Source organism: Dama dama, chromosome 21, assembly GCF_033118175.1.
Source record: "Dama dama isolate Ldn47 chromosome 21, ASM3311817v1, whole genome shotgun sequence".
Lineage (NCBI taxonomy): Eukaryota > Metazoa > Chordata > Mammalia > Artiodactyla > Cervidae > Dama > Dama dama.
Window position 1 is genome coordinate 14908008 of NC_083701.1, and position 22200 is coordinate 14930207.

Below are 22200 nucleotides of genomic sequence, written 5' to 3' on the forward strand. Positions count from 1 at the left end.
ATGCAAAAAAGCAAAAATGGCTGTCTGAGGAGGCCTTACAAATAGCTGTGAAAAGAAGGGAAACAAAAAGCAAAGGAGAAAAGGACAGATATACCCATTTGCAGAGTTCCAAAGAATAGCAAGGAGAGATAAGAAAGACTTCCTCAGCGATCAATGCTAAGAAACAGAGGAAAACAATAGAATGGGAAAGACTAGAGACCTCTTCAAGAAAAGTAGAGATACCAGGGAACATTTCATGCAAAGATGGGCTCAATAAAGAATAGAAATGGTAGGGACCTAAAGAAGCAGAGATATTAAGAAGAAGTGGCAAGAATACACAGAAGAACTGTACAAAAAAGATCTTCACGACCCAAATAATCACGATGGTGTGATCACTCACCTAGAGCCAGACATCCTGGAATGCAAAGTCAAGTGGGCCTTAGGAAGAATCACTAAGAACAAAGCTAGTAGAGGTGATGGAATTCCAGTTGAGCTATTTCAAATCCTTAAAGATGATGCTGTGAAAGTACTGCACTAAATATGCCAGCAAATTTAGAAAACTCAGCAGTGATCACAGGATGGGAAAAGGTCAGTTTTCATTCCAATCCCAAAGAAAGGCAATGCCAAAGAATGCTCAAACTACCACACAATTGCACTCATCTCACACTCTAGTGAAGAAATGCTAAAAATTCTCTAAGCCAGGCTTCAACAGTCTGTGAATCATGAACTTCCAGATGTTCAAGTTGGATTTAGAAAAGGTAGAAGAACAAAAGATCAAATTGCCAACATCTGTGGGTTTGTCGAAAAAGCAAGAGTTCCAGAAAAACATCTATTTCTGCTTTATTGACTATGCCAAAGACTTTGACTGTGTGGATCACAATAGACAGTGGAAAATTCTGAAAGAGATGGGAATACCAGACCACCTGACATGCCTCTTGAGAAACGTGTATGCAGGTCAGGAAGCAACAGTTAGAACTGGACATGGAACAACAGACTGGTTCCAAGTAAGAAAAGGAGTACATCAAGGCTGTATATTGTCACCCTGCTTATTTAACTTATATGAAGACTACATCATGAGAAACTCTGGGCTGGAGGAAGAACAAGCTGGAATGAAGATTGCCGGGAGAAATATCAATAACCTCAGATATGCAGATGACACCACCCTTATGGCAGAAAGTGAAGAAGAACTAGAGAGCCTCTTGATGAAAGTGAAAGAGGAGAGTGAAAAAGTTGGCTTAAAGCTCAACATTCATAAAACTAAGATCATGGCATCCAGTCCCATCACTTCATGCAAATAGATGGGGAAACAGTGGGAACAGTGGCTGACTTTAGTTTTCTGGGCTCCAAAATCACTGCAGATGGTGACTGTAGCCATGAAATTAAAAGACGCATACTCCTTGGAAGGAAAGTTATGACCAACCTAGACAGCATGTTAAAAAGCAGAGACATTACTTTGCCACCAAAGGTCCGTCTAGTCAAGGCTATGGTTTTTCCATTTATGTGTGTGATGTGAGAGTTGGATTATAAAGAAAGCTAAATGCTGAGGAATTGATGCTTTTGAACTGTGGTGTTGGAGAAGACTTTTGAGAGTCCTTTGGACTGCAAGAAGATCCAACCAGTCCATCCTAAAGGAGATCAGTCCTGGGTGTTCATTGGAAGGACTGATGCTGAAGCTGAAACTCCAATACTTTGGCCACCTCATGGGAAGAGCTGACTTATTGGAAAAGACCCTGATGCTGGGAAAGATTGAGGGCAGGAGGAGAAAAGGATGACAGAGGATGAGATGGTTGGATGGCATCACTGACTCTATGGACAGGGGTTTGGGTGGACTCTGGGAGTTGGTGATGGACAGGGAGGCCTGGCGTGCTGTGGTTCATGGGATCACAAAGTGTCGGACACAACTGAGCGACTGAACTGAACTGAACTGAACTAGTGGATGAATATTTTAAATATTACATCTGGCCTCAATTTTTATTCTCTACTTTACAGACATAGAATAGTTAAGCAGCTTGCCTAAGTTCAGTTCAGTTCAGTTGCTCAGTCATGTCTGACTCTTTGCGAACCCATGGACTGCAGCACGCCAGAGTTCCCTGTCCATCACCAACTCCTGAAGCTTAGTCAGACTCATGTCCATTGAGTCGGTGATGCCACCCAACCATCTCATCCTCTGTCATCCTCTTCTCCAGCTTTCAATCTTTCCCAGCATCAGGGTCTTTTCCAATGAGTCAGCTCTTCACATCAGGTGTCCAAAGTATTGGAGTTTCAGCTTTAGCATCAGTCCTTCCAATGAATACTCAGGATTAATCTCCTTTAAGATGGACTGGTTGGATCTCCTTGCAGTTCAAGGGACTCTCAAGAGTCTTCTCCAACACCACGGTTCAAAAGCATCAATCCTTCAGCTCTTAGCTTTCATTATAGTCCAACTCTCACATCCATCAATGACTACTGGAAAAACCATAGCTTTGACTAGATGGACCTTTGGTGGCAAAGTAATGTCTCTGCTTTTTAACATGCTGTCTAGGTTGGTCATAACTTTCCTTCCAAGGAACAAGTGTCTTTTAATTTCATGGCTACAGTCACCATCTGCAGTGATTTTGGAGCCCCCAAAACAACATTGTCTGTCACTGTTTCCATTGTTTCCCCATCTATTTGCCATGAAGTGATGGGACCAGATGCCATGATCTTGGTTTTCTGAATGTTGAGTTTTAAGCCAACTTTGTCACTCTCCTCTTTCACTTTCATCAAGAGAAGAACTAAAGAGTTCTTCTTCACTTTCTGCCATAAGGGTGGTGTCATCTGCATATCTGAGGTTATTGATATTTCTTCTAGCAATCTTGATTCCAGCTTGTGCTTTATCCAGCCCAGCATTTCTCATAATGTACTCTGCATATAAGTTAAATAAGCAGGTGACAAAATACAGCCTTGATGTACTCCTTTCCCAACTTGGAAGCAGTCTGTTGTTTCATGTCCAGTTCTAACTGTTACTTCTTGACCTGCATACAGATTTCTCAGGAGGCAGCCGAGGTGGTCTGGTATTCCCATCTCTTCAAGAATTTTACAGTTTTGGGTGGTCGACACTGTCAAAGACTTTGGCATAGTCAATAAAGCAGAAGTACACGTTTTTCTGGAACTCTCTTGCTTTTTCAATGATCCAGCAGATGCTGGTAATTTGATCTCTGGTTTCTCTGCCTTTTCTAAATCCAACTTGAACATCTGGAAGTTCACAGTTCACATACTGTTGAAGCTTGGATTGGAGAATTTTGAGCATTACTTTGCTAGAGTGTGAGATGAGTGCAATTGTGCAGTAGTTTGAGCATTCTTTGGCATTGCCCTTCTTTGGGGTTGGAATGAAAACTGACCTTTTCCAGTCCTGTGGCCACTGCTGAGTTTTCTAAATTCACTGGAATATTGAGTGCCACACTTTCACAGCATCATCTTTCAGGATTTGAAATAGCTCAACTGGAATTCCATCACCTCCACTAGCTTTGTTCACAGTGATGCTTCCTAAGGCCCACTTGACTTTGCATTCCAGGATGTCTGGCTCTGTAGGAGTGATCACACCTTCGTGATTATCTGAGACATGAAGATCTTTTTTGCATAGTTCTTCTGTGTATTCTTGCCACCTCTTCTTAATATCTTCTGCTTCTGTTAGGACCATGCCATTTCTGTGCTTTTTTGTGCCCATCTTTGCATGAAATATTCCCTTGGTATCTCTAATTTTCTCAAAGAGATCTCTAGTCTTTCCCATTCTATTGTTTTCCTGTTTCTTAGCATTGATTGCTGAGGAAGTTCTTCTTATCTCTCCTGGCTATTCTTTGGAACTCTGCATTCAAATGAGTATATCTTTCCTTTTCTCCTTTGCCTTTCACTTCTCTTCTTTTCACAGCTATTTGTAAGACTTCCTTAGACAACCATTTGGACTTTTCGCATTTCTTTTTCATGGGGATGGTCGTGATTCCTGCCTCCTGTACAATGTCACGAACCTCCATCCATTGTTTTTCAGGCACTCTGTCTATCAGATTTAATCCTTTGAATCTATTTATCACTTCCACTGTATAATCATAAGGGGTTTGATTTAGGTCATACCTGAATGGTCTAGTGGTATTTCCCACTTTCTTCAATTTCAGTCTGAATTTGGCAATAAGGAGTTCATGATCTGAGCCACAGTCAGTTCCCGGTCTTGTTTTTGCTGACTGTATAGAGCTTCTCCATCTTTGGTCCAAAGAACATAATCAGTTTGATTTTGGTATTGACTATCTGGTGATGTCCTTGTGTAGAGTCTTCTCTTGTGTTGTGGGAAGAGGGTGTTTGCTATGACCCATGCGTTTTCATGGCAAAACTCTATTAGCCTTTATCCTGCTTCATTCTGTACTCCAAGGCCAAATTTGTCTGTTACTCTGGGTATTTCTTGACTTCCTACTTTTGCATTCCAGTCCCCTATAATGAAAAGGACATCCTTTTGGGGGTGTTAGTTCTAGAAGGTCTTGTAGGTCTTCATAGAACCATTCAGCTTCAACTTCTTCAGCATTACAGATCAGGGCATAGCCTTGGATTACCGTAGTATTGAATGGTTTGCCTTGGAAATGAACAGAGATCATTCTCAATTTTAAGATTGCATCCAAGTACTGCATTTCAGACTCTTTTGGTGACCGTGATGGCTACTCCATTTCTTCTAAGGGACTCTTGCCCATAGTAGTAGATGTAATGGTCATCTGAGTTCAATTCACTCATTCCAGTCCATTTTAGTTCGCTGATTCCTAAAATGTCAGTGTTCACTCTTGCTCTCTCCTGTTTGACCACTTCCAATTTGCCTTGATTCATGGACCTAACATTCCAAGTTCCTATGCAATATTGCTCTTTACAGCATCAGACTTTACTTCCATCACTAGTCACATCCACAACTGGGCATTGTTTTTGCTTTGGTGCCATCTCCTTCATTCTTTCTGGAGATATTTCTCCACTGATCTACAGTAGCATATTGGGCACCTACTGACCTGGGGACTTCATCTTTCAGTGTCCTATCATTTTGCCTTTGCGTACTGTTCATGGCGTTCTCAAGGTTCATGGGGTTGCTTAAGTTATAAACTAGTAAATATCAGAGCTGAGACTCAAACACAACAGACCAGCTCTTGTGTTTATGATCTTAACTATTGTTTTACTGCCTGTCAAACTGTCATTCTGATAAGCTATTTTTTCACTGCTTACTTTTCATTGCTTTTTATTAAACATATTGTTTTAATATTATTGCATTATGCTAAATTACCTTTTTTAAAGAGAATTAATGCACATTAGAAGTTCTGTTATTTTGTCATTAAATATTGACAAGTAGCAAGCTGCATTTATGTTTTTTATTACTAAAATTTATTTTTTCACCTATATTCGGATCAACCCAGCAACAAAGCAATGACAGATACTTCACACATTCTTCAATGATTGGCAAGGTATATTAAGGTAAAATACAAGTTTTTCTAAGACAAATATTTTTTCTTAAATTTGTTTTTCTTTTGAAATCCTAAATTTATACTATGCCATATGCACTAGAACATATAAAACTATTTTAAAACTTAAAGAAATTTAAAGAATTAAAATTAAAACAAATTAAAATTTTCTTTATATTCAGGCAATTTGGTTTATATAATTAAAAGTTTCATGTGTACAATATTATATTTCTACTTCTGTTTTATAAAGCATGTTTTGAGGTTAAGATTTCTAAATCCCCTCTCTCCCAAAAATCTTAATCCAAACAAGTGAAGCACTGGGTATTCCAGTTAAATGATTTTCTAGTCAGCCACTGTGATTGATATTTCTGCTATTACTCTTTGTGCTTTTTGGAGTTTTTTTCTACTTCCCTGTTCTTTTATGTCATTTTCTATAAGAACAAAGTTTCTTTTGCTTTCATTTTCACAGTGTTTTGGAAAGTTTATATGTCATGTTTTTGTAATTCTACATATGGAAATTACTAAGTTTTTTTTCTTTAGAAAAAAACCTCTTAAACTCTATTTCTTTAGTTATCGGTGGCAAATGAAATGTTATAATTTATTTCTAAAAAATAAGATATAGAGCTCAGTACATTTCATTCACTTTCACCATTATCCCATCCCCTACAATACATGCTTCACAATGTTTGTAAAAGTAATCTGGAATTGAAATTAGTATTATTATTCTAGTCAAGTTATATTAAATATCTTGTGCTTGCAAATGCTATGGTAGTGTTAATATTAGTCACTAAGTCATGTCCCACTCTTATGTGACCCCATGGACTGTAGTAAAATCCATCATAAAACCACCAATATGCCCTTCCCCTAGTTTATGAAATAAACCTTTATGAAGACAAATAAAGCTCTATGACCACCCAAGTCGACTGCTATCCTGAATTTAGTGTTGATCTTTGCCTACATTTAAGAATTGTTGCTACATATACACTTTACTACACATATAGGTGTATATGTGTGTGCATGCATATATGTTTATACATATCCACAAACTATATATAGTGGTATTTTGCATGTTTTTAAGTCATATGAAAGTGAAATATTCCATAGAATATTTTGAAACTTACTTGTTTCACTCAATGTTATGTTTCTGAGATTGCCTATAATGATATATGCATCTTCACTTGAATAATTTAAAAGTGGTATTACATAGACTGCAATCTGATTTCCTATAAATGGACAATTAGGTTCTTTCCAACTTTTTGCTATTACATATAACATGCTTTTACGGCACTTATGTAAAGATTCTTGTACACATTTGTAAAAGGGTGTCTATCCAGAGTCAGAATCTTGAAATGGAATTACTGAGCTCTAGATACACCTTTTCATAGACTTTGATTTCACCAGATAGTGCCTAATTCTTCCCCAAAGGACAGCCTCAATTTACATTCCCACCAGCAACTGGAATTTCCAACTTCATTCCCATCCCTGCTAACACTTGATTTGGTCAGAAAGTTTCATTTTTGCCAACATGTTGCATGAACATGTATCTCATTGTAGATTTTATTTTTCCTTCCTTGTTTACCAGCAAGGTTGGCCTTTTTTCCAGTTTCTTTCTTAGCCTTTAGGGTTGTGTTTTACCTGTTTATTACCTTTTCACTTATGTAAATTTTTCTTTCTGATTGCTTTTTCCTTATGGTTAGTAGGAGTTAGTCTACTTTTTATTCCAGATACAAAATCTTTATCAGTTATGTGTGTTACTAAAATCTTCTCCAAATCTACTTTCTGCTTGTCATTTTTATGTCTTTGTTGGCAAAGTGTATAAAATTTGAAAATAATTAATGCATCTTTTTCCTTTAATGATTTGGGTTCTGTGGAGTCTCGTTTAAGATATTTCCTTTGTAACATCATAATATTTTTTGGAAGTTTTTAAAGGTTTACTTTGTATATTAAGCCTTTAATCCACCTAGAATTTTTTTTGTGAGTGTATCAGGTGAGGTAGAATATCATCTTATATTATATATTTATTGAATAGTGTACTATTTTTCCATTTGTTTTAATGCCTCCTCTTTCATATATCTCTTTTCTGTACAATTATGTATCTTTTCTGGGTGATTTTTTATATTCCATTGCTCTGAGTCTCTGTATCAATTTCTGGGACAATATTATTCTTGCTTAATTAATATCTATCATAATAATCTTATATAACTTTGTAATTCAAAAATTTAGAATGATTCCTTTGTGTCAATTTTGATCAAACCTTTCTCAGTCCAAATACTGGGGGAAAGCATTCAGCTCAGGAAGATATTCTTAAATTAAGATTTTGATTGTTAATGTTTCAGAGTCTTAACCATGCTGAATTGTTCATCTTAGTCCTCAATGTCAAGTGCCCCTTGTTTTATTCAGTTGTCTTTTTCTTCAATAGTTCTTGAAAGCTTATCAATCGTATCTTCCACATATTTGATCTGATATTCTATATTTTAAGTTTGGCTTTCATTTTCTCCACAATAGATTTTAACTTCATTCCATCCTCATTTCCTGTGGTCCTTTACATCCTCTAACCTCCCCTTTGCAATTTATTCTCTTAGAGTTCCCAGTAAGCCCATTTCCACCTAATGGCATTCTGCACCTGCCTCAGAGCTTTCTCTCTGCATTCTATATTGAGGATTCCAACAGAGTCCAAAAATTTTATTCTATTTCTGCAGTGGATAATTCTCTGATATTTTTCTCTTAAAGTTCAGAATATTCTCCTCACCCATATTCACTATTATTTTTTCATAAACTCCATGTATAGGCTGCCCTCTGTACTCAAATGAGATGAGGTTTTGAGAGCCATCAAGTATCACCCTTGCCTACGAGAAGGATGTGTGTTTTGCCAGCGCGCTGACACTGTATTCACACTGTGTGCGGGATGTTAGCGCCCTGGAACTTGGCTAACCTCAGCGCAGTTTCCCAGGTATAGCAGGTATTCATCTAATGGAACCCATCTACACTTAGGAGGAGGGCACGGTGGCTTCCTCCTGGTTCTATTACCTGTTTCTTCTTTTTGCTTTTGTACTTTAAATGAATGGAGTTTATTAAAGTCTGTCATTTTCAGCATACTCTAACTCACTAGACGTCTAGCTCCAGGATGGCTAGGGGCCACCTCTAATAGACTTTGACATCTACACACTGACCTTAAACTAGTGATCTGTGTTGTCTATCTTCAACCCCTATTCCATGCTCTTCATGCACTTCAATCAGACTGCCATCCCCATCACTGTTCTAAAACAATTCATGACAACTTACCCATGACCTTCCTCCACAATGGTCAATCCACTGATCAATTCTTAGCCTCATCTCACCTGACACACGGAGCATCTGACACAACTGGTCTGGGTCTCCCTTTTGAAATGCCTCTTAATTGCCTTTGAGAAAACTCCACCTGCTCAGTTCTCTTAAATTGTCCATCCCTCTCAATCCCCTTTGCATTTGCTGTCATATCCCTGACTTCTTAGTACTGGAGTAGTCTGGGCTCAGGGCATAGACTTTCACTCTTCTCTCATCTCTAGTATCACCAGTCTCAAGGTTAAGGGCTTTCCTGGTGGCTCAGTGGGTAAAGAAATCCACCTTCAATGCAAGAGACCTGAGTTTGATCCCTGGATTGGAAAGATCCCTGGAGGAGGGCATGGCAACCCATGCTAATATTCTTGCTTGGAGAATCCCCATGAACAGAGGAGCCTGACGGGCTACAGTCCATGGGGTCACAAGTTGAACACGACTGGATGACTAAGCACAGCACAGGATTTAAATATAATTTATACACATATACATATTTATATCTACCCTGAGTGCTCCCCTGAATGGCAGATTCATTAATCCAACTGCCTGTACAATATCTTTATTTTGATAGCCAATATGCATAACAAACTATCTGCATCCATAACAGGAATGACTATTTCCATAACAGGAATGACTATTTTCTCCCTCATCTCTGACCCTAAAACTTCTCTGCTTCTTAGTTAATGACGTAAGAAGTCTGCTCAGGTTGCCATAACAAATACCATAGATTGGATGACTTAACAGAAATCTATTCCTCACAGTTCTAGAGGGTGGGAAGTCCAAGACCAAAGTGCCAGCTGATTCCATTTCTGGTGAGGATATTCTTCCTGGCTTGCGAACAGCCACATCCTTGCTGCATCCACACATGACAGAAAAATAAGGAGCTCCAGAGTCTTTGCCTTTTTTGAAAGGATACCAGTTTTATGGGATCAGGGCTCCACCCTTATAATCTCATTTGTTTAACCTTAACCTCCTGTTTAAAGACACTAGTTCCAATGCAGTCACTTAGGGGTTAAGTTAAGGCTTTCAAATATTAATTTCAAGAAGACACAATTCAGTCTGTGACAATGACATTTTCATTCTTTCTGGTTGCTCAAGCAAAATACCTTAAATGTCCTCGACTTCTTTTTTTCTTTCTTTCACAGTCTACATGCAATTTATCAGCAAAGCCTGCCTGCCTAACCCTTAGTATATTCCCAGAGCTTGCAACCTTCTCACTACCATCCCTACTACTCTAGCTACCATAATTCTTTCCCTGAGAACAACTCCCTGGCTGGCCTGCTCTTGCCAGCTCTCTACTGTTTCATCATAACTCAGCAGCTGGGAGTACCTGTTTTCAAGTATACGTGGAATTGTAACATCCTACTCAACATTACCCAGGGACTTCTCATCTCATTCAAAGTCAAGTCCTTATAGTGAGCTCTATCACATGCTACAATTCAGCTGCCTGTACTTCTTAGATCTCAGTCCTACCAACCTTGCCCTTGATCATTGCTCTAGCCACACTGGCCTCCTCATTGCTCTTCCTGAACATGCCAACCAACCTCCCACCTCAAGGATCATTGATAGTCTGAACCATCTTCCAGAAACATCTTTATTACTAGAATTCCCTGGGGATCACACCCTAAGGGATCTGCTTATATCACTACATAAAAAGACTAATACATGGCATTTCCTTTTCTCCTTACCATCTTTGTTCCTCCAGTATTGATACTATCTTGTTTATTTGTTGTCTTATCCCACAATTAGAATGCAACCTCCATAAAGTCATGATTGATTTTTGTCTTATTAACGACTTTATCTGCATGACCTAAAATACATGGCACACAGTTGATGCTTCATAAACAATGAGGACTAATAAATATATCAGAGAGGTAACTGGTCACAATTCTAGTTGGCACAAATCTTGAAACAAAGAGTTGCCCACAACATTTTTGACCAGGTCGTCTTTTATAAGAGGTACACAGTGGAAGTTGCATGAGGCAGAGTAAGCTAGAATGGTATAGTTTCTTCTGTCCAGCTCATCTAATGTTTTTCCCCCCTCTTTTTTCATGATCTTTATAGTGGAAAGTTGGGACCTGATTTATGAGGTGCTGCTAGCCATTTGCAATTTTAATGTAGAAATTGAAAAGAAAAAAATTTAACTGAGCTGTCATACTGTTCTGTTCCGGGTCTTAGATGTGAGAGGGATAATAAAGATGGGCAGGAGTCGAGGTCATACTTTCAGTCCTTTTTGCTGAAGAAAGAGTTGGAGAGCAATTTAACCAATAATAAGGCAAGATAATTCAAAATGATGAAGCCAGATGTCAGGTTTAGCTTGGGAATACCACTGCTTCACTGTTCCTGAATGGCAAGGTTTTCTGAATCCAATACAGAAAATAGATTATTTTGGTGCTACTTACTGAAAAATGTGAGAGAAATGACTTGCTTATCTTTGGGGATGGCATTAATTGAAGGTACAGGTTGGCTTTATCTTTTTAGAAAGGGACAACCATGACCATGGCCAACTAACCAGGAAGAGCTTTTGTGTTGTTCTCCTTTAAGGTAAATAGAACCAGGTTATTGCTGTCCACTTTCTGCCTGCAGTCTAGTGTCAGTAGCTCACAAATCACTGAAGATAGGTGCCTATGAACCTTCTGTGGAAGCTGGATTTGTGGAAAAGTGCTCAGTAGATTTAGGAGACTGATAATGATTCTTTCCTTCTTCCCCTAAAAAATGCATACAACAGAAGAGTACAGTGATCAAAGCAAATGTCTTTCACAGCCCCAGAACAGACACTAAGAGATGTGAAGAAGGAAAGAGTAAAATGTAACTAATTTGTTTTGATTAAACAACAACAACGAATGTAGCCTACACTGTCTTTTATTTTTTAACAAACAACATTTTAGTGAAGTATAGTTTTTGGTATTTTTTTTCTCATTGTGTGCTAGAAGAGACTGGTGGGCTACAGTCCATTCATTACAAAGACTCAGACATCATTGAGTGACTGAGCATATAGTTGATTTATAATCAGCAAATTAATTCAGTTATATGAATTTTTTTTCAGATTTTTTTCCATTTCGGTGTTGAAAATAGTTCCCTGTGCTATACAATAGACCCTTATGTGTATTGTAATATATAGTAGTGTGTATCTTTTAATCCCAAACTCCTAATTTATCCCTTATCCCACCTCTCTCCTTTGGTAACCATACATTTGTTTTCTATGTCTGTGAGTCTATTTCTGTTTTGTAATTATTTACAAAATTATTTATTTTCATTTTGTGTCAATATTTAGATTTCACATGTAAGTAGTACCATATGATATCTGTCTTTCTGTATCTGACTTACTTCACTTAGTATGATGATCTCTAGGTCTGTCTATGCTGCTGCAAATGGCATTATTTCATTATTTTTCATGACTGAGTAACATCCCATTATATATATATATATATATATACACACCACCACATTTTCTTTATCCATTTATCTGTCTATGGACACTTAGGCTGCTTCCATGTCTTGGCTATTATAAATAATGCTGCTATTTGTTTATTTACATTGGGATGTATGCATCTTTTTGAATTAGAGTTTTCATCTTTTCCAGATATTTGCCCAGAAGTGGGATTGCTGGATCTTATGTCAACTCTGTTTCTAACTTTTCAAATAACATCCAATACTGTCCTCCATAGTTAGTCTTCCCTGTCTTTAAAGGCATGTGACTTACCTGATCAGTTAATCTTGCCTCTAGCTATCCTGAACGTATCTTCAAGTACAGTAGAAAAGGACGGCAAATTTTGATTATTGAGAATATTCCTGCAGGGAAGGATGGTTTGTAACTCTCTCCTGCCAAAAATGTGGATGCTCAAATATTTCTTGAATGAAAAATGAATAAATACATTTTACATTTATTTCACGTATAATATTTGCATCCCTACTTTTCCCCACCTGCAAGCCATAGTCCACCTCCATTCCCAGAATCAGTCACTATTTGGTCCACCATACTTTTTACTTGTTTATTTGTCCTCTATCATATTCCTAAAATATAAAACCCATTAGAAATCAATTAGTGTAGCCCACCATATTGTGCTATACAGAAAAGTTATGTATTATCCCCTTTGATCAGAAATGTATTTGACAAAATTTAACACCCACTCATATTAAAACATTACATAAAATATAATTGATGGATATACCCTTAACATAGTATTATTTACCTTAGGCCCCGAATCAACACTCTACCCAATGGAAAACAATACATGTTTTGCTTTTTTTTTCCACTGTCATTTTTCCCACTGAAATTAGAAAAAAGACAAGGATGCCCAAGATCTCCTGTATTATTTAATATGACGTTGAAGGCATTATTAGCCAATACAATGAAACCAAAGGAAGTAATTAGGAACATAAGATCTGGAAAGCAGTATGTAAATCAGTGGTTATTTGCTAATGATATGTAATAAACTGGGGCAATCCTCCCTTCTCCTTTGTACGCTGTTGCTCCTATCCAGTGCTGTCAGGATGCCCACATGAGGCTTGCTTCTTTAGAGAAGACCATCAAAAAGATGCCACTTTGCTGCTAAGCCCTAACTGCCTGCCTACCTGAAGTTAAATTTGCTTCCCCTAGATTGAAGGCTATGTGCATTTCCTTGATTGCACAGTTTGACATTTAACTTTTGTGAGTATATATCTGCCAGTCAATACATATATATATATATATATATATATATATATATATATATATATATAACTCAAATGGTGAAAGGTAAGATTTCCAGATCTTCCTTCAGAAAACTTAATGTCAGATGCAGCACAATTGGTGTTCAAAGGGCTCTATGCTGCTGCTGTTAACAAATCACCACAAACTTAATGGCTTAAAACAACCCAAATACACTGTCTTACTGTTCTGGAGGGAGGAAGCATGAAACGAGAAGCATGGGCTGACATCAACGTGTTGGACAGTCTGTGTGCCTTCTGGTGGCTCTGGGAGGAGAACCTCTGTCCTCGCCTTCTCCAGCTTCTCCAGGCTGCTTACATTCCTTGATTCATGGCTCTTTTCTCCATTTTCAAAGCCAGCCAAGCTGGGGCAGAGTCATTCTCATGTTGCCCCCTCTTTGGTTCTCTCTCTCTTCTGCCTCTCTCTTTTACCTGTAAGAACTCGTACATGGTCACACCTGGATAATCCAAGATAATCTGCCCATCTGAAGATCAGTTGATCAGCAATCTTAATTCTGTCTGCAACTTTAATTCCATGTTCATGTAACCTATGAAGCGACTTAGCATGCACCAAGCACCAACATATTCACAGATCCTGAAATTATGACATGGACATCTTTGGAGGACTCTTCTGCCTACAGCATGCTATTAGATGACAGAGCCCAATTTTACAAATTGGGAGAACTTTCTCCCAGCATGGATTAGAATAAAATATTCCTATCTCTCAGACCAAAATAATCTTCACATAGCATACCCAATACACTTTATATACTTCAGTCCTCTCCCGGTAAAAACAAATATGGCTCCATTTACCCCATTTATAAAGTTTAATAGATAAATTAAACTTTTTAATCTAAAATGGTGTATCTAATAGGTAGATACACCATTTAGAAAGCTTAATACACAATATAGACATGCATGTTACCTTTTAAATTCAAAATTCATTGCCTAATACTGTTTTTAGTGTAGCAGTGTCATGAAGATGACAGCAAAAGCAAATTATGTGATTGAGATTTTAACGAATATTTCTGCCAGTGTAACTTGAAAATCTGAGCACTGATGTGAGAAGCATGTTGTTCTCTTATTAAACATACATTGAACTTGCACACATCTAAAGGGACTTCCTGTCACAGCACTAAAATTTGATGTTTGATCTTCAGGTTCAAATTTCAGCTGACACACTGCAGTTACCCCATGTTTTAAAATTAATAAGCATCTGAGATTCTTTTTCTGGGAAAGGCCGGCATTCAGTATTATCATTAAGTGACACCTCTCTCTTTTTTGTGAGGCAGCAGAGCTTGGAAGCACAGAAATCAGGGAAACCAGAGGTCAACACCTTTATCAGCATGACATTCAGGGACTGCCTGACATAGAGAGTCTTCCATAATTTGTTCTCTTCTGTTTTGACTCCAGGAAAAAAGGTGCTGTCAACCTCATTTAGAGGGTTATTCCACATTTCTACTTATTAGGTGCTCTTTTCGCTCAATTTTCCTATTTTATTACAACCCGGTACCCTTGGTTATTATCTTTCACTGCCATTCCTACATTGTCAACTGAACTTGCCCAGATAATTTTGATCCATGGAAAGAACGAATTAGCTCCTGTATTCTCTAAAGAGGTGCTCAGCCTCTTTGGAGAAAGATGATGCAGGCAGAGAAGGAAATCAAAAGACTGACTCCGTGACTGAGCCAGGAGCCTTGAGGTTAAGAAGAAACTGGGATTGTCGTCTCAAGAAGTGCTTGGGGCTGGTGCACTGGGAAGACCCAGAGGGATGGGGTGGGGAGGGAGGTAGGAGGGGGGATCGGGATGGGGAATACATGTAAATCCATGGCTGATTCATGTCAATGTATGGCAAAAACCACTACAATATTGTAAAGTAATTAGCCTCCAACTAATAAAAATAAATGAAAAAAAAAAAAGAATAACCTGGTCATTCCTGCTGTGGTGTTGACTGAGATTCAATACCCATGAATCCCTGAAAATTTCAGATTCTCTTAGTTTTGGACAATTCCAGGGAGGATGACAGTTGTGAATAGGGACGACTGAAAAGGATGCAGGTGGGCTCCTGGGAAAGAGTCAATTCCATGTAATTCTACTGCAAATTGCGAGTTTCTTTCCTTGGCACTGATGATATGAAACTCCTAATACATGGCTGCCGTACTTCAAAACTTTATAAATTTGTTCTTAAAAATCTACAATGTGTGACAACAGCTGTTAACAAAATTTATTGTGGTGTTCATTTCTCAATATATACAAATATCAAATTACTATATAGTACACCTAAAACTAATATAATGTTACATGTCAGTTATATTACAATTTTTATATACACAGTGGGGCCTTGAATAACACATAGTTTGGAGCAGTGACACTGTGCAGCTGAGAATTTTCATGTAATTTATAGTCAGCCCTCTCTACACATGATACCTCTATACCTACGGTTCCCTATTTGTAGATGCAACCAACCTCAGATCGTGTAGTAGTCATGGTATTTCCTACTGAAAACAATCTGGGTGTAAGTGGACCCATGAAGTTAAACTTGCATTGCTCAAGTGTCAAGGCATTTGTAATGTTCGGAAAAACAAAGGAAAGATGACATTAATTTCACTATAAGTTAAAGTGAAACTCATAGTGAAATTAAGGAATGAATTAAGGAAAGAATGAGGAGTTGGGACACTTTTACATTTAAAAAAATAAAGTTATTTGAGGATGATGATGTTTGGTTCCTCATTTTAATCCCAGTTCTTCAGCAGTGTAGGGAGTCTTAAGTGTAATACTAAGAAATTTGATTTTTTTTTTTTCTATCTAATGTAGAATTGTGGTTTGGTAGAAGAAAAAATGGACCTTGTAGTCATTTAAACTTTGATTTGAGAATCACTGGGGGAGGTGTCAAAAGGCATTTAATTATCATTAGTCTTAATGCCCTTGTTAAAAAGTGTAGCAGGCAAAGGTGTCAGATTATAGACTTGTTTTGTCAATAAGAAAATACTCAGACGTTTGGAAACATCCAGCATGAATCATGCAAATCTAAGGATTTCAATAAATGATAGCAATTCCATTCCTTGTTCTCTTTCTGCTTCCCTCATTTTCCCTTCTAATGGAACATCTTTAAAGATACTAAACAGAAATGTAATTAAGAAGACAATATCTTTTGGACTATCATAGACCCCATCTTACTTGCTTCACCACCTCCATTCACTCAGCTTCTGTCACTATATCCCATCTCCTACTTCCAATATTCACTCCATATTCCATATTACCATATCAGAGATGGTATATGGTTATCCTAGCGATAGAATGAGGATGCATTAGACTTAGGGTCCTGTTTATGAATCTAAGTAATAACAGATTATAGAAAATAAGCTTTAATTAGAACTTCAGGGACAGTCAGGTGTGAAAGAGACAGGCATTAATTGGGTAGAAAATGACCTGTATGAGTCTTAAAATCATGTCAAACTTGAGATCTTGGTTTAAATATCTTATTTCACTGAGTGGGTAACTGAAACCCAAAGGTCAGGCCAGGATTCAAACTCAGATTGCTAAATCAGGAGCACACTCATTTACACAGTTGTTTTACCACGTGATGCTGGACCACCAGGGCAAGTGATGCGGGTGCCCCACAGGTGCTGGTTTCAGTTAAGCCTGAAACCAAATGTACAAAATCTGGAGCAGCTCTCCCAAAGTTAGAGAAGTACTCAGTGAAAGTCATGTGTGAAATAAGTTGTTTTCCTCTTCCACCTGCTTATATTCTCTGCACGACTTCTTTAAATGTTCTACTTTTATCATATTCTGTGCTGTTTGTGAACAATTTTGTGATGGGTATAACCTCATTTTATTCACTAACTGATAGTCACTAATTCATCCTTCACGTTTACAAATCACTTTATGCTGTTTCTGAATTGCCATATTATCTTCCACTGGAGTTGAGGCCTGAGTTTTCCTACAAGTTTCACAAACAAACCACTCTGCTATATGAGCAGAGACTGACTGAATTCTGATTGATCAAGTCACCTGTGGTTTGAGAGGCAGAAAACATATGGATCTCGTGTGCTCTGTAGACCATCTAACAGCTTTTATGTGTTTCACATGAATATTTGGCAATGTGTTTTTTTAACAGATTCTGCGATCCAATACACTTATAAACAACATCTTCCCTTAGGGTGACCAAGGCAGGAAAAGAGAAATTGAGACTTTTGTTAAAGACTACTTGGTTACAAGTTTTAGCTCTACCCCTTGCTAACAGCTAGCTCTAGACAAATCACTAGTATTTCTAAGCCTCAGTTGCCTCATCTGGACATGATAATTGTACCTACCTCCTAGGGATTTTTTTCAGAATCAAATCTGATAATGCATGTCAAATACTTAATGTAGTCCCTGGTTTATCTAAGCATTTCACAAACATTGGCTATCATCATCATCATCATTATAATAAGTGGCTAAAATCCATATTTCTTTTTATTATGCCAGTTACAAGTCTGCACTTATAAAGGTGAAATAGGAACATAAAATTTTGCAATGATGAAATGCCTCAAATTTACATGTAAGCCAGGGAGGTGTTCACTGCAGTCTGATTTGAAAATTTTGCATATGTAGTGGTTTTCTCTCATGGTGGCAAGTCTTGTAGCTTAGTTCATTTAGCACTGATTTTCAGTTATACTCTCCTCCACCATAGGAGGTAAGAGAACTAAATTTTTATTTTCCCTGCCAGTTGATGAAATTGAAATAGAAGACTTCTAGGAAGATCTTCGTTTTCTAAATAAAAAAGCAAAAGAATAGGCCCTCTTAAAGTCCAGGTCTTGGTTTTTAAAGCCAGTATCCAGTAAGAGGCCAGAGCTCCTTAGGTAAAGGGCTTATTCTAGGACTGACACAGGGAATACACAAGATAAGCTGGGAGCATCTTGTGCCAGAAAGTAAGGAAGCGCTCAAAACAACAGCAAGTCAGGGTTGGGGGGAGTGTGTCAAAGGGGCATAGGAACTGACTGAAGGAGCTCACTCCAATAGCCAAAGCAAAAACAATTGGAGAAAAAAAGGAAACAAAGTAGAATTGGACTCTAACCCAAAGCATCAGATAAATGTCCATAGACCTATATGAATATTAATAAAGCCTTCACAATACAAACAAATGGGAGAAAAGAGACAATTCTCTTAGGCAGAATCCCAAATAATGCCACTTAAGTTTTCAGAGATAGGCTTTCATTCCATAAGTATATACATATATTATTATTATTATTCATGACAGTAACCATGATGCAGCCCTGAGATTGGCCCAGCTCAGCCTAGTTCTCATGTTGAATCTGTCTGCTCCACCAAAGCACAGTCGCAGAGCCATTTCTCTCCATACTTCCTCCATGCATCCATGACCAGGGCCCACCCTCTCTCTTATGGATGAAGAAGAAATCAAGGACAGTGAGTGTGGTTTCACAGAGTAAATTGGGCAAGGGCCAAGCAAAGGTTAAGGGAGACATGGATATTCACCCAGCTGAAGAGTCCACAGGCAAATCCTGGCTGTGCTTTGGACACTAATGAAAGTATCGTGACCAAGCCCCTCAAGATGGGACAAGAACAGTGCTCACTCGGAAGAAGTTGAGTCTCCCTGGAATATTGATTCCACTCATGCTATAGAGTGCTTCCAGTTCTGGTACCTCATTTAGGGTCACACAGTTCCTTCCACCTTTGCACATTTTCTGTTCTCCCTTCCACTCAACAAAGCCTAGAGAAATTATTTTCTCATCTCATTGATGGAAACCCTCCCTATCTTCATATATTCTAACACTGTTGTAAATGCCGTGAATTATTTCTATTGACTACCAGTATTTAGGATTTTGAATCTCAAAACCATTGTTCTTCTGTCATGTCCTTTATCCAAGACACTTAATAAACAGCCTAGCTTAAAGAGAAACAAGTGTTGATAGAACTGGAAATAAAAGCATGATCAGAAATATCCGCTTCAATCTCTCTCTCTTTCCTCTTTTCCTCCCTCCAGCCCTTTGAAGCATTTATATAGTCCAAAGATCATAATGCAAGATAGAAAGTTCCAGGTGCCTCAAGGCATGTACAGGGGAGATGGGGAGGCAGATGACAGAGGGAGCATTTTCCGTTTTTAGATACACCTTGAAGGATGGGAATTTGAACACGCAGGACTTTGAAAAGTACATTCTTGGCAGAAAGAGCAGCCTGGAACTAGGGAGAGAGCAGGAGGTACCCGTTCATAGCAACCATGGCTTGGCCAGTTTGTCTGGGGCAAAGGCCTGATTATATAGGGCTTCAAATGTGAGACAAAGAGGTTTGGACTTTGCTGGACAGTGTTAGGACCTGCTGAAGGTGTCAGAGCAGAGGAGGAACACAATAGAAATGATGCTGTGTAAAATGTGCTATCAACTATCTAAAAGACAAGAATTGAAAATGGAAACAGCAAGAATGATTATTAACTATCAGGTGAGAAATTACAAGGGCCTAAACTAGGGCAATGGCCACCCGAGACAATATTACAAGTGTTTGCTCAGTGCTGAACACATAGCTTCAAGTTTTATCCAGATTGCTTTATTAAACCCTTATCATAAGACAATGAGTTATATTATTATTACCCTACTTTACAGATAAAAAGACTGTAACTAAGGTTGAATGACAATCCTTGGGACAGTCCTGGGTGACACCACTTCCCTAGTGTAATTTTGAGGTAGCTACTCTCCCAGAGGGCCACCCATCAATTCATTTCCTCTGGGACGTGCCATTCCTCCATGTGGAGGTAGAATCTATTCAGCCTTCCTCTTTGGCCAACAGAATGTAGTGGTGACCCTTTGCCACTGTAGGCATCACTTTTGGGTTGACTTGCAGTTGTCACCTATGTGTTGTAAAATACTCATTTGTGCTGAAGTCCTGTCTCAGAACCGAGCCACCATGCTGTAAAATAGCCTTGCCACGCGGAGGCCACGTATATGTGCTTGGGTTGACAATTCAGTGGAACTCCTGTCAACACCGAGCACCAGTTACCAGAGGTATGGGAGTATCATCTTGGACATTCAGCCCAGATGAATCTTCAGATGACAAAACCCCAGACAACAACCACACAAAATATCACAAGTGAGAATTGTCCAGCCAATCCTGGACAACACAGAGAATCATGACAGCTACTTAATTTCTGTTTTAAATCTCTAAATTTTAGGGTGATATATTCCATAGCAGTAGATAATAAAAGCAATTCAGTGGTAACTCCTTTGCTCACTGTGGACAATGTATTGTATGGTTAACCTACGTATGGGAAGTACAAATAACTGGTACAACCAGAACTCAAACCCAGTTAACGCTAGTTTCACTACCTAAGAAAGGAAATGAGGTAGGGGTGTAAATTTCCTGGGAACATAAGATGTTTTATTAATCTTGTCACACTCCAGATTACCAGACATCTTGAAAGTGTTGAATGAAAAAATGTTTATTACAGTCAACTTCCCTTAGCTAGCTGGTAAGACGGTTGGGGAGACCATCCTCCACGTTCCTCTATAACACACTTTTGCAGAAAAATAAGCCAGTGGATACATTTATCAACTCACCACATGGTCCCATTACCTTTTCTTCAACCTAATCCTTAACCATTGTGGGGAGGGGAAGGGCAAGAAAAAAAGTACAGGATAAAACCTAGTATGAGGTTTTAGTAAACTCCAGGGTAGATTTTTTTGAAAGAGTGATGAATTTTTTTTTTCTGAAATAGAAATTATGCCAAGCTTTTATAATAATTCAGGCCTTCCTCAAGCACTTCTCTTATAAATTTTAACATTAGCATCCTTGGTGCAGCTTAACTGCAAGTAATGCTTTTTTTTTTTTTTTCCTTTAACTCTATTCTTTCTCCTAGAGCTCATTAAAAGCTCTCACTCCTCTAATGATTTCTGGGCCGCAAGTTAGACTTATTAGTGCGCAAGGAGCACGAGGTGCCTCAATGTCAGATCTATTTACCCGCCGGAAGTGCTGTTGCTGGTGAGGCATTTGTCTTCTGCAAGATGTGCTTAATTCCATTCTTCCTGATGGGAAACTGGCCTCCTGAATCCAAAACTATGTTTAGGCCCACCAAGCTTCAGCATGGAGAACTGCACCCTGCAACATGAAACATCCCAATGTGTTTTTAACTGAAGGAGGGATTATTGATGTTGCCACAGGGACTTTCAACTGAGCAGGCATAGGCCTGTGTTTTATTTATCCACGTGTTTCCAGCACTTGTTACAGTGTCTGGAACCCATGTAACTGTCCAGTAAACATTCCTCTGCTTTAGCCTCACTTTCTTCCCTTCTTTCCAAGTAATCTATTACTATTTAATCAATGGTTGAAATTCCTTAATTTCACCTTTTTAATAATTCTCCAATCCAGCCCTTCTCAGCTCCATTTTCCTTCTTGTTACCAGGGTCCAGGCCACCATCCTCCCTAGACTGAAGTCTTGGACAGCTTTCTAATTAATATCCTCTTCCTCCATCCATTCTCCACATTGATGCCAAAGGAACGTGAATCATGCTGCTTACAGCACTTCAAGAACTCCCCTTTGTCCCTCTTAAAACAGAAAAAATTAAATCTAAAATCTTCACTATTCATTCAAGGTCCTTTTTAATCTGGTCCCTCAATTATTTATTATGCTATTTCTTACTCAACATCTCTAGGCAAACTAAAGTCCAATCAAGCCAGAATCCTCATTGCCAGAGAACTTTATGCACTTTCCTTTATTGTGTCACATTGCCTGATTCTTCCTGACCCTGGAGCCGTCTTCCTGCCATTTTGGCTTGCCAAAATTCTACTATCT